Here is a 13,688-nt window from a genome sequence, read left to right as displayed (position 1 = left end):
GAATTACAAACCACGGTTCTTTGAAAAACCGTGGTATCCGTTAAACATATATACCACGGTTTTGCTATTATTATATACCACACCACCTATTGTCACGGTTGTATAACAGTGGTAAATATATTTATACCACACTTAAAAACAGTGGTATAAGTGTCATTCTGTAGTAGTGTGTGTTCAGAGAAGGAAATCAAGTTGCGGATTACCTATCAAGAGTTAGTAGTAATTGCAGTACTCATAGTACAGAATGTAGTAACCAATGCATGTACTTTCTCCCCCCCCCCATGGATCAAAAACTTAGTGAATTGATCAAGGGGGATAAAGAAGGAAAGTTGTACTTGCGATTTTGTCATTAATAAAAGGTTGGGGTCTCCTTAACCCCTAGTTATGGAAAAAAAAAATTAGTTAATTGAAAAGCTAGATCTAGAACTAAGCTTTAATGGCTACTCTAATGGCTACTTTCTATCCTAAGCTAATTTTTTTTAAGAGCTAAGTCTTGTGTGTGTAAATGGAGGAGACCAAATCCACATTTTTATGCATGGGCTGAGGGTCCATGTTTTGGGCCGGAAAATCGAGCCCAAAGCCCAATTTCTTCAGTCTACAGGGCCCTTTTCAGCTCACTCTGACTTCAACATGCTTTCCGTCCACTTTTTCTCCTCTGATTGGGTCAAGGTTTGGACCATTAGAAAGCTCTTCCCGAACCGATCGTTTTGACATAAGGTACGCCCAATTCCAATACCTGAGTCCAAAGATACGATCTTCGGAAGTTCTATTAACTTTTGTGTGTTGTTTCTGCCCGCGTTGACTCTGACTTTTCAGCTTCTGACCGGGCTTTACAAAGGCTTTTTCTCCTTGAATCTTGGCCTTTAATCATAAAACTTCTTAGCAACCAACCCTTGCTTCTTTATATCGCCAAAGTGGCACATTTCTGCACATAATTGACTTCAATGTCTGGAATACATAAAAGTATGTAATTAGCATTAACTATTATTTATTACTCGCATAATTGGTCTAAAAATATTATTGTTAAGGGGTTAAAACTACAGTTTTGGGCACTTATCAAATCACCCCCAAACAGCATTTTGCTTGTTCTCAAGCAAATATGAGAAATTAGCATAAGTGACTAAAAATGAAATTCTAACTAATCTCATTTCGCCGAGTGCGATTGCATTGACCATATGCAACAAGGCTTTAAACCACTAGGAATTCCCTAGTGGACGAGTTATAGCCTTGTGAGAGTTTTTTAGTGAAAGTACTCACAAACTTCATCTATACTATAACGACTTAGAAATAAACTATTGTTTCCTTATCTATGTCTTAATTATCTATACATTTCACTAGCAATGAATACAGAATAATCAAGTCCAAACCTAAGCTAATATATGCATAATAATCAATCATCTATGAATAAACATATATACAATGAGTAATACTATGAGATGAACTAGCAAGTCCGTTTCTGAAAACTCGAAATAGCGTCCTTAAGTAGGTCCTCACATAAATGTCAAGACAAAAACCACTCTGATTTTTCCGCTCAAGTTTCGCTACTCCAGTGTGCAGTAGGAACACTTTACCTTACAATCTCAATGACACACAAGAAAGCCGTAGTCGATCAAACACATCTGCCACTTACTATCACACTAACTTATTCCTAATTGAGCTAGAGGTCTTTATTAGGTGTTGCGGGGATTAGGAGATGGTTTAAGAAGGAAGGAAATGGATATTCAAAGAGGACAAGTCTGAGATAATAGAGGCTTCATATTATTTAACTAGAGAAACCCTTGTTCTTTACTTTTGCTTCTACACTTTGTTTCCATCCTTGGCCATATTTTCTTTTTATTTTTCTTTTTCTTTGGCTTTTGAGTCCTTGATTCTATTTTTGGAGTTCTAACTCTTTATTTTCTTTTATTTTTTTTTTATTATATTTTTATTTTTTTATTTTTTTTTATTTGGATGGAAACTTACTTTTCTCATTTGAAGCGACTAACGAATTCTTGATTTCAAAGGTTCTTCTCTTTTCTATTCTTCATCTCTATTCTCAGACTTATTCAAAGAATTGGGTAGGTTGATTTTTTATTTTGTTTTATTTTGTAACAGGGTAAAGGATTTGCGGTTTATGAAAGGCTCAGAGGGGAGACTAGCGGAAAATAATTCATAGGTTTGAATTTCTAGCTATATCAATCCAAAGAGGGCCTAAATTCTCGCTTAGGATATGGTATAGTAACCTAGCAAGTGGACGTGTGATTTCTCTATCCAGATTTTACTTCTCCCTTGTATCATTTCTCAAATGTTCACTCATATAAGGCTTTAGGCTATATTCTCACAGGATTTGTAGAATAAGTATTCTAGCCTAGATTTCATAAATTTACTGCCAATAATCATAGATACTCATGTAACATATTTATAGATAGATGCAAGGATTATTACCTACATATTAGCCTAAGTTTCTAAAAACTATTCTAATGCAAAAGCTACGTGAGACTTCTAGATTATTGAAAGCATAGAGAAAGAAAACAATACCAATATTCCTAAGTGTATAACATACTTTTTATTTATATTTTTAAAACAATTAAGTTTTTTTAACTAGAAAACAAGTGCAAATTATACATATCTATATCCTAACAGATGCCTTAATTACACGTGTTTCTATGCCCCCCTCCCCCCCAAACAAAAAGCATGCTTTGTCTTCAAAGTATTTAAATAAATAGGGTAGAGAAATATCATTGAAACGCGTGAAATTCTGGAACATCTACAAAATAAGGTTAAACATACTAATATAGAAAAGAAAAATTGACGCAACTCTATAAGAGTTCCACCCGCAATGGGGTTAATGAGAAACAAATTGCTTGGGACATAAGCAGACACTAACTGAAATAAAAACTAACCTTAACTCCCATTTAAACATTTTCCTCCTCATCCTTAATGAAGAAATGAGGTTCCTTCGCATCCTGCCATGCCATGGTAATTTGCCAGGCTTCACGCCACTTATTGCCTACTATAGCTAACCTGACAAGCGCCACTTGGTCTGATAGGGTGTAAGGTGCAACCTGATGAGGTTGTATCCTCCACCCTTGCCAAGTCATTGCACGAAACGATCGAATAATACAATTGGTGGGTCTCACAATGTCGACCCCAACCCAATCCGTGAAACGGGCACAAAAAACAAGGAAGAAACATAGCATTATACGGCAAATTAAAACATGCATAAGAAGGTACTCATGCCTCTTGCTATGGGCTCGGGCTAAACTAGGCATTAAGGTCTGGGGAATATCATAGAGTGTACGTCCCCCAGCTAAAGCAAGGAAAATATCACAAGTTTCGTCATTCACAGAAGAATAACGCCATTCCCCTCTAATGTTTAGCATGATAAAAAACATAACGGTGCCCACGTTCATAGACAGACTACCAAGGGCGACGTTATAATCCCCTTGGTCCTCTATCCTAAAGATTCCTGCCCCGTAATGCTCATGTAAATCATCATAGTTATACATGTACATATTATCTACCAAATAGGCCCATGAGTCTTGTATTTTGGCCGGCATAGCAAGTCCAAGCACAAAGGCTATCAAGAACCTGGAAATTTCCATTGGTTCATCCCCAATGGTGATGGAGAACACTTGTTCTCCATCTGGTCTATCAAAGAACTTACAATTATCATAAAAATAAGATGTAAGTGCGGGAGAATAAAGTTCATCAGGACTTACCAATAGTAGCTCCCATCCTGCTAGAATGATCACTTCGCGAAACCACGCACCATAGGTGTCACTTTGGAACAAGTCTTCAAAAGACTGTTCCGGTATGATACGAGGGAATGTCATCCCCAATAAACTTGCTGGAATAGCTGTGAAGGATCCTGGAACAACCCACAAAAAATTGGAATTTTTCTTGGCCACGAGGTTCTAGGCACGAGGTGAGCTCCACCTATGCCTGGGTAGGGCGCGAGGTGTGCCTTGGTGATTTTCGAGTTCCAGGCACTTGGGCGTAGGGCGCGCTCACTTTGTGCCTGGGATGGGCGCGGGTCGCACTCAGGATGAAAACTGGAATTCCAGTGTTGTGGGCACAGGTCGCGCTCAGCTCAGGACTTGGTAGGGCGTGGGTCGCACTCTGATGAAATTCTCGACCGATTAGGTTTGCATGAAGTCGCTACTCCAGGGAAGCGCAGAGGCGTTTCTTCGAAATCTTGATAGTGCTAAAATGGATAAGAAAGATGGGAATCATGGGAGTGAAAGGTGAGAGATGAAAGTGAGGTGTAGTGTGGGTTGTGAGTGTAGAATGAATGAAGTTTTTATAGGTTTTAAGTTGCTAAAACGAATTGGGAAGTTGCCAAAAAGTTTTAAGGCAATTGCCAGAAACAAAAAATTTCCAAAACCGAAAACGAAAACAACCCATATTTTCTATTCCAAAACAAACCTAATATTTTTTAGAGTGAATTTAGGATAGAAACTGCCTAACTCATCGAGATTTCATCCTACCATAATATCTATTCATAGGGATGCCCATATCGGCAATATTCTCAACCCTCACTCCAACACAAATTCTAAATTGGAGGATCATATCAAAAATCATGCTAGAGTACATAATACCACCCCCAAACAATTCGGGAAGGTGGGATTAACGATAATCACAATGCGCAATTTGAACAGAACCAAATTATATTCAAATTCAAATTCAAATACAATTAACTACCAAATTTAAATTTAACTACTGAATTTAAAACAACTTAATATCCGAACTAAGAAAAAAAAACAAATACAAAACAACATCAACTCATAATATTCCTAAACCACTCGTTGCTGGTAGTGGAAGGGACATGGGAAGGTGATGGCTCCTGAGCTCCTGATGGGCCAGAGCCATCCGTCCTGCGGCGATGATGCTCATGCCTCACAGACTACTCCTCAGAAGAAGCACCCCCCTGGGGTGGAAAGCGTGCAAGCATATCATCTCGGAACTTGCACTGAGCTTCTATCTCGGCCCTCGTCTGTTCCCACCGCTCATCCTCGCGTTGGGCACGAGTCTCGAAGTTATAATGCATGGTAGCCTTCTGAGTTCAGAGGTCTTCACAAATAATATTGAGAGAATGCATGCCACGATGAATCACAGCCATGTGTTCTGCATCCGACCTACACCTCTCCAAGGCATCGACATCAAAACATGTCGTGTCCTCCTCATCCTCTTCGACTACCCTCTCTTCAGGCAACCTCCAAACTCTTTGAATACACTCCGTATAAATATGAGGATTTCGGTGCTCTTTTAAGCAAATCCTATCAGAAGTCGGAGTCGCTCTCAACGTCATCATGATCTTCGTTATCAAAACAGGGAGAGGTGCAATACTCTTCCTAACTCCCCTAATCATGTTACTCAAAAACTCCAAAATACAGAACTCGTACTTCTACTCCTGGAGTATCCATAGAATGTGAAGGTAGTTCAAACTGATGTCACTGACTTTCTCCTTCCCTATGACATTCCTACCAATCCACTGAGCTACAGCCAACTGGTTGGTTCTGAGAGACGACTGGTGAACACAATGCGAGCTCGCATTGTAGTTCCCTTCCGAAATAGTCACGTTCATCAAAGGCTCAACCCCAGTAAATTGGGAATCCTGTAATGTGGAATCGAGATGGCATCTAGGCGGAATGCCTAAAATCTCAGCTAACAACCCAGTAAATACTTCTCTCCTCCTCCCAGCCACCTTAACAAAAATCCTATTTCCATCCAACTCCCTCGTCCTATAAAACTGTCGGACCAAATCTTCATGGTAAAAATCGTCTATTGAGTACCACAAACCACTCCAATCTCTCCTAACCATCTCGTTACCATAAAACGGCACGCGAAGTGGTCGGCAGTAAACGCGTGCTCCGGCAAAATCCGACGTCTTTGAGCCATTGAGACTTTGGAACAATTTGGGGGTTTTAATGGAATGTGGGGATGGAGTTTGAGACAAACCCACTAACCAAACAGTGGTGGTGGCGCGGTGGTGGCGTGGCAGTTCAAATTCCTCAAATTGTTTTGTTTTTTCTAATGTTTTGGTGGTGGGAATTGGTGGGGATGGTGGTGGGTGTAGTTTGGAGAAGATTTGGGGTGGATTTAATTGATTGGCGTAGGTATAATTAGGTTTCTTTTTTTTTTAGGTTAGGTTTTGAAGCTTAAAACTTTGTTAATGGCGGTTTTGAGGAGGAACGCGACCGTTATGTTGAAGATGGAGACGCTCGTGCGTTGCACGTGTGCGCGAGATTGGGCCCAAGCCCAATTTGATTTTTCAAAATTTTCGATTTTTCGCGCAACTTTGAACTAAATTTGCCGCTTCGTTACCGGTCTGATTTTTGCGAATAAGATATGGAAATGATCAGGAGAGAATTTCCAATCCAATGATCCATAAAACACTCTATTCCGACAGTGGATGACATCTAAAAAGATAGAAAATACCTCGAAGTGCGTGCGTGACATAAGTTATGCGAACGAATGAACTCTAATTTCATAGATGAAGTCAACCCGAATCGAAATACAATTAAACGACCAACACAACACAAATGGAAAGTTGAACAATCCAATACATAAACGAATACCCCACCCCTAAACAAATTTTTGGCAACGAAGTTTAGAAAATTTGTTTTAAAAGTGGGTCTTTTAATGTCAGATTCCCGAGACTTCCTAAATTACTATTTTTATGATTTTAACAATTTTTATTTTTTTTATGAATAAGATTTAATATAAGAAAATCAATAAAGCAATAAATGCATAATTCACACCATAGAAGAACATGACTAAAAATTCGAGAAAACATGCAAGAGTGGAAAACATGAATTATGTTTAACGTGGACTTAGGATCCGGTACTTACAGCCACACACTTCATAAGGAGGGCCCGATTACCTGAGTGTTACACTTACCAATATATGGAAATGAAAGAAAGTACACCAATGAAAAATGTCAGTCCTCATAGACAAGGTCCTGTAAAAGGACTTCTTCTACATCAGGGGATAATAGCTCGTGAAAATGTTTCAACCGTTGGCCATTGACTTGAAAGGTACTATTGTCCTTGGGATTTACCAAGGTAATTGCCCCATGAGGGGTAACTTCAGTAACCAGAAAAGGACCAGACCAACAGGTTTTAATTTCCACGAAAAATATGTAGACGGGAGTTGTAAAGCAAGACTTTTTGACCTACCACAAACTCTTTGCGCAAGATTTGCTTATCATGAACACGTTTCATGTTACCTTTATAATCCTTCGCGAGATCATAAGGATCGCTACGGATTTTTTCAAGCTCATTCAATTGCAACTTGCACTTGACACCCGCCTCATCGACATTGAAGTTAAGGCTTTTTATAGCCCACATAGCATGGTGCTCCAATTCAATGGGCAAATGACAAGGTTTCCCAAATACAAGTCTAAAGGGAGACATACCTATAGGAGTTTTGAAAGACGTCCTATATGCCCATAAGGCATCAGATAGATGCTTTGACCAGTCTTTTATATCAGGATTTACAGTTTTTTCTAATATCTTTTTGATTTCCCTATTAGAAACTTCTACTTGTCCGCTAGTTTGTGGATGATACGGAGTTGCTACTTTATTTGTAGCGCCATACTTTTTCACTAGAGATGCAACAACTCTGTTACAAAAATGTGTTCCACCATCACTAATGATGGCTTTGGGAATGCCAAATCGACAAAAAATATATTCTTTAACAAAACACAACTATCTTATGGTCATTGCTATGACAAGTCATGGCCTCTATCCATTTAAACACATAGTCCACGACGACTAGAATATAAATGAAACCGTGGGAAACTGGAAAGGGACCCATGAAATCAATGTCCCATACATCAAAAATTTCTACCACCATGATTAGATTCAATGGAATCATATTACGCTTCGTGATTCACCCAAGTTGTTGGCAACGAATGCACGTCTCGCAATACACTTGGGCATCTTTAAAGAGAGTAGGCCAATACAACCCACATTGAAGAATTTTAGCAGCTATTTTCATACCACTAAAATGGCCACCATACTCTTTGTCATTGCAGAATAAGAGAACCTCATTATATTCCCATTGGGGAATACAATGACGAATAATCTGATCCGCACAATACTTGAAAAGGTAGGGCCCATCCCAGTGGTATAGCTTAACTCTGGCCAATAACTTCTTACGTTCATTTCTTGACCAATCATAAGGAATAACATCAGACGCTAAATAATTCACAATGTCAACATACCATGGTGTAAAAAAAATAGCATACAGATGCTCATCCGGAAAAGAGTCCAGTATGGAGTCAGAATCACTATCATCGTCATTTGTAAGTCAAGATAAGTGGTCGGCAACTACGTTTTCGACCCCTCGTTTGTCCTTTATTTCTAATGTGAATTCTTGCAGGAGGAGAATTCATCGGATTAATCTCTGCTTAGCATCCTTCTTTGCGAGAAGGTACCTAAGGGCTACATGGTCAGTGTAAACTCGAGTCTTAGAACCAACCAAATAGGGACAAAACTTATCTAAAGCATAAACGACAGCTAAAAATTCTTTTTCAGTAGTTGTATAATTCAGAGTTTTAATAGCATAATAAATAACAATGGATTTATTATCTAGTTTCTGTCCCAAGACAGCACCAACTGCATAATCACTAGTATCACACATGAGTTCGAAAGATTTAGACCAATCGGGAGGCTGTATAATGGGTGCAGAAGTTAAGGTGGCTTTTAAAGTTTCAAAACCCTGTTTACAGTTAAAATTAAAATCAAGGATGGCCTTCTTTAAAAGCAGATTAGTTAAGGGTCTAGCTATTTTTGAATTTTTTTTTATATAACGCCTATAAAAACCTACATGGCCTAGAAAGGCTCTAATATCACGAGACAGTTCGTGGTATAGGTAGAGTCACTATCTTATCTAGTTTGGCCTTATCTACTTCGAAGCCATCACTAGATACGATGTGACCTAGTACTATGCCTTTTTTCACCATGAAGTGACATTTTTCCCAATTTAAAACGAGACTCTTCTCTTCACATTGTGTTAAAACTTTAGATAGGTTAGACAGACATTCAGTGAAAGAGTCTCCATAGATAGAAAAATCATCCATGAACACTTTCATGAAACGCTCTACCATGTCACTAAATATATGAAGCATACACCGCTAGAAGGTACTAAGAGCATTACAAAGGCCAAAAGGCATTCGTTTATAGGCGTATGTTCCAAAAGGACATGTGAAGGTAGTATTTTCTTGGTCATCAATATCAATAATAATTTGGAAATAGCCAGAGTAGCCATCCAAAAAACAATAAAAAGCATGACCAGCTAGACGTTCAAGCATCTGATCTATAAGGGGTAAAGGAAAAGGATCCTTTCGTGTCATGGCATTTAAATGTATGTAATCAATACAGATCCTCCATTTCATAGGACCATGCGTGGCAACATATTCACCTTTGGCATTACGTACCATGGTAATCCCTGATTTCTTTGGAACTACATGAATGGGACTTACCCATTCGCTATCAAAGATTGGGTATATGATACCCGCATCGAGTAACCATAAGACCTCTTCCCTGACCACTTCTTTCATGGCAGGGTTTAAATGACGCTGTGGTTAGCGGGAAGTCTTTGCGTTATCCTCTAAATGGATACGATGAGTGCACACATTAGGGTCAATTCCTTTAATGTCGGCTAGGGACCAACCAATCGCAGAACGATGTTCCCTAATCACCCTGATCAACCGTGTCTCTTCCTCCTTAGATAGCAGAGAAGATATAATTACCGAATGACTACCATCGAGATCAAGTTGAATATACTTTAACTTAGGAGGAAGAGGTTTAAGCACCGGGGTGGAAGGAATATCGATAAATGCTTCTGGAGGGTCCTCATCTTGAGTAATGAATACTTGCTTAGGCAGCAGGTCTTCAAACTCTGTATATAGAGCAACTGAAGGGTCTACGATTTGTGTAGACTCGAAGATGGTGTTGAATTCCTCTATGTAGGAGTCCTCGACAAAATCTGAACTTCCAAAAGAAAGGAATTTATTCATATGGTTTTTTGGAAATGTGTTATTAAAGTAATCTTGAGCTAACTCTCGATCATGCTAACCTCTCCATCTATAGACGAATCTGGTAACTGTTTCATCATTTTAAAAATATTTACCTCAACCGAAAGATGGCCAAAAGACAAGGACATCGAACCATCGGGATAGTTTATAAGCGCGTTTGCAGTCGCCAAGAAGGGACGCCTTAAGATGATCAGAACAGAGTCGTTAGCGACTTCTGTATTGAGGATAACAAAATCAGCAAGATAGTAGAAATCTTGGACCTTAACAAGCATGTTTTCAACCACACCCTTAAGGTACTTAATAGATCGATCCGCTAATTGCAACGTCATTTTAGTAGGTTGCATATCTTGTAGACCTATTTGTTTGTATAGATAATACGAGAGTAAGTTAACACTCGCCCCCAGGTCTAGTAAAGCGGTCGTCGTGTGGGAATCTCCTAAGGTGCATTGTACAGTAGGACGACCAGGGTCCTTGTACTTAACGATTCCATTGTGTTCTGTTAAAGTTGGAAACTATTCAGTTAAAAAGGCGTCTTTAGGAATATTTGTCTTATGCCTTTTAGTGCACAACTCTTTGAGAAACTTAGCATGGTGAGATAATTTTTTAATTGTGTCCAGAAAAGGTAAGTTTATCGTTAGATTTTTAAAACTTCCTTAATCTCGTCGAAGTTTGTATCCCTGTTTAACATAGCTAATTTCTGGGAAAACGGTGGTTTCTCTCTATATTTAGCGTATGGATCAACTGGATGTCTAACCTTTGCTTTCTGTTTCTTAGGTTCTGGTTTAACTGGTACCTCTATAGGGGTAGGCTCTTCAGTTTCTATTACGGTATCTAGTACAATCTCCGGTGTAGGGACAACTGGTGGGGTAACTATAGGCATAGTTACTTTCTTATCAACCACTCTCCCAGAACGGAGAGTGGAGATGGCATTTAGATCACCTACGTTTTCATTTTCCGTACTAATATTACCATTTACCTCAAAGGCTGTGTTTGTTGTTTTAGGATTAGCTATCGCTTATCCTGGAAACACACCTTTGGGTTGTACTTTCTCTTGAGCTAACTGTTGTAAAGAAAGTTGGATGGCTTGTAAAATATGTTGTTGAGATTGCATAAAGGTATCAAAACGATCCGGTTGTGGAGGAGTGTTAGCTATAGGTTGTGTGACAGGAACTATGTCACATTGATTATTAATTGGTGGATTTTGATAGTTATTATTTACTGGAACGATACCTCTATTAGTATTATAATTATTATTATTATTATAATTATTATAATTACCCAGACCTTGTCCTTGTCGTGGTTGAGCTTGGTTGCTATAATTATAATTACCCTGACCTTGTCCTTGACCTTGTTGTGGTTGGCCTTGGTTATAATTGTTTGCTGGCCTAACATTTTGATTATTAAACCCTGAAGGTGTTACTTGTTGATTATTTCTCCAACTGAAGTTGGGATGTTGTCTCCAAGGGGCGTTAGGAATAGGAAAACTATTAATCGAGCAAACATTATCTTGCTATGACTGTTGTTGTTCATAGGCGAGAGGACAATTGGAGTCGGGATGCTCTGGACTCAAACATAAATTACATGGATTGGAGTTGACATTCATGACGGGGATCGGCGTTTGTTGAACTAAAATAGCTTCTATCTTTTTAGTTAGAGATTCGATTACATTTTTAAGTTCCGGATCAGGTTTCATCTCAAACATACCGGCGGCTTTAACTGTTGTAGAAGAACTAGCGGAACGGGAGAAATCGTCACTACCCCCCCCCCCCCCAGTTATTATTACGCTTAGTTTGATCTTCTAAAAATTTATAAGCCTCTGAGGCTCCCTTACTTAGGATACTACCCCCATTCATTATGTCAAGCACCTCCTTGTGGTGGTGTAATAGTCCCTTGAAAAAGGCACGGACTAGCGTGTCTTTCGCGAAGTTATGGTGTGGACACTCTATAAGTAGATCGGTGAAACGATTCCAAGCCTCTGAAATGATTCATGAGGATCCTGTTGAAAGAAATGAATCTTGGAAAGCATTTAATCGGTCTTCAGTGGTGGGTAAAAATGTTCCATAAATAGTTGAACAAGTTTAGCCCACGAGTACATAGAATTTGGCGCTTGGGCAGTTAACCAAGACTCCGCCTTATCGGCTAAACTAAAGGGAAATACCCTTAGTTTAATTTGTTCAGCACCAACTGTAGGATGGTGAAATGTAGTATAGGACTTGGTCAATCCTACGCATGTGTTGATAAGGCTTTTCATGGTCTAACCCATGAAAAACAGGTAACAAATTAAATATATTTGGGGCGATTCGGAAATCCCACACTGGGTCTAATAGAATGATGCAAGATTTAGGGCTATCATTCAAGGATTTGTAAAAGTCAGAGAGAGGAGACTTTCTTTCTTCAGCCATTACTTTAGGTGGTGTGTGTGGTATATTAGTTAGAGGTGTAGTGAGTGGTATACTAGAAAGGCGTATTTGTTGACGTTGTCGGTTGATTATGTTAGGCGTTTTTCTTCGGCTTGACCTTAATCTATTGCAAGGCTAAGCCAATCTTAACGAAACACAACAACACTCCAAACAATCCTGATATGCTAGTGTGAACCTCTAATAGGATATGCGAGGTGTGGAAGAAAGGAGTACCTGAATGCCTCCTTGCTTCGCTTATAAATAGCATCTTGTTTACGCGTGCTCAGTGTGTATAACAAGTTAAAACACTGAAAACTATAAAGAAATGGAAATTTGAAACAAACCTGTGGAAATTGAGCAGTTTCAGCAGAAGGCGCAGGTCGCGCTCAGAATAGGTCTAAGTAGGGCGCAGTTAGCGCTCAGGTTCGAGCTGGAGTTCCAGGCGCTTGGGCGCAGGGCACACTCCAATTTAGCTTTGGTAGGGCGTGGGTAGCGCTCAGGGAAAACCTCGAGGTCCAGCTCGTGTTTCGCCTTGGCAAGGCGCGGGTCGAGCTCAGCCAAAAGGTGGAGTTCCAGGCACTTGGGCGCGGGTGGCGCTCCAATTTAGCCTACCCAAGGCGTGTCGCACTCCATGTAATTCTTCGAGCAAAATTTTCAGTGCTGAAACGGACAACCACAGTGAGAACCAAACAAGGTTGGGTGGGTTATGGGACTTTGGAAAATTAACAATTCTAAAGAAAACAATGCTAAAGGCAACTAAGATGGCAGTGGCGCCATTTGATAAATGTAAAATTGATAGTTTTACTATTGAATAAAGCGATGAAACTCTAAACGCAAGTAAAACTAAAACTGAACTATACTCATAATTATCAAAGATTTCTACTCTCGATACTGTTGAAGTAGAGTTGGAATAGAAGATTCGTTCCACTCCTTGTTTTTTAGCATTCAAGTTTCCTACGACTATCAATCCTACCAAAGTCAATGAGAGTTTTACGAATTATACTACGGAATACTAAAGTTTGAATCTATAATAAGAATTAGGGGGGAATTGAATCCACCTTGAATCTAACTTAAGAAATTAGCATAGATTATTGTAATCCAATTCTTATATTCTTACAGAATGAATTAGTCGTTCTAATCCCTAATTATACATGGCATTTCTACCAATTCATAACTAGCATGTGAGGACGTCCACCCATTCTCATGGCAAATCAACGACCTTCTAGAGTGGAATAGACTCTTACAACGATTCTATACTACACAAT

This window comes from Coptis chinensis, chromosome 4 (assembly GCF_015680905.1).
Source record: "Coptis chinensis isolate HL-2020 chromosome 4, ASM1568090v1, whole genome shotgun sequence".
In the NCBI taxonomy this organism is placed as follows: Eukaryota; Viridiplantae; Streptophyta; class Magnoliopsida; order Ranunculales; family Ranunculaceae; genus Coptis; species Coptis chinensis.
The sequence above is the reverse complement of the archived record's forward strand: the minus strand, read 5'-3'. Positions refer to the sequence as shown.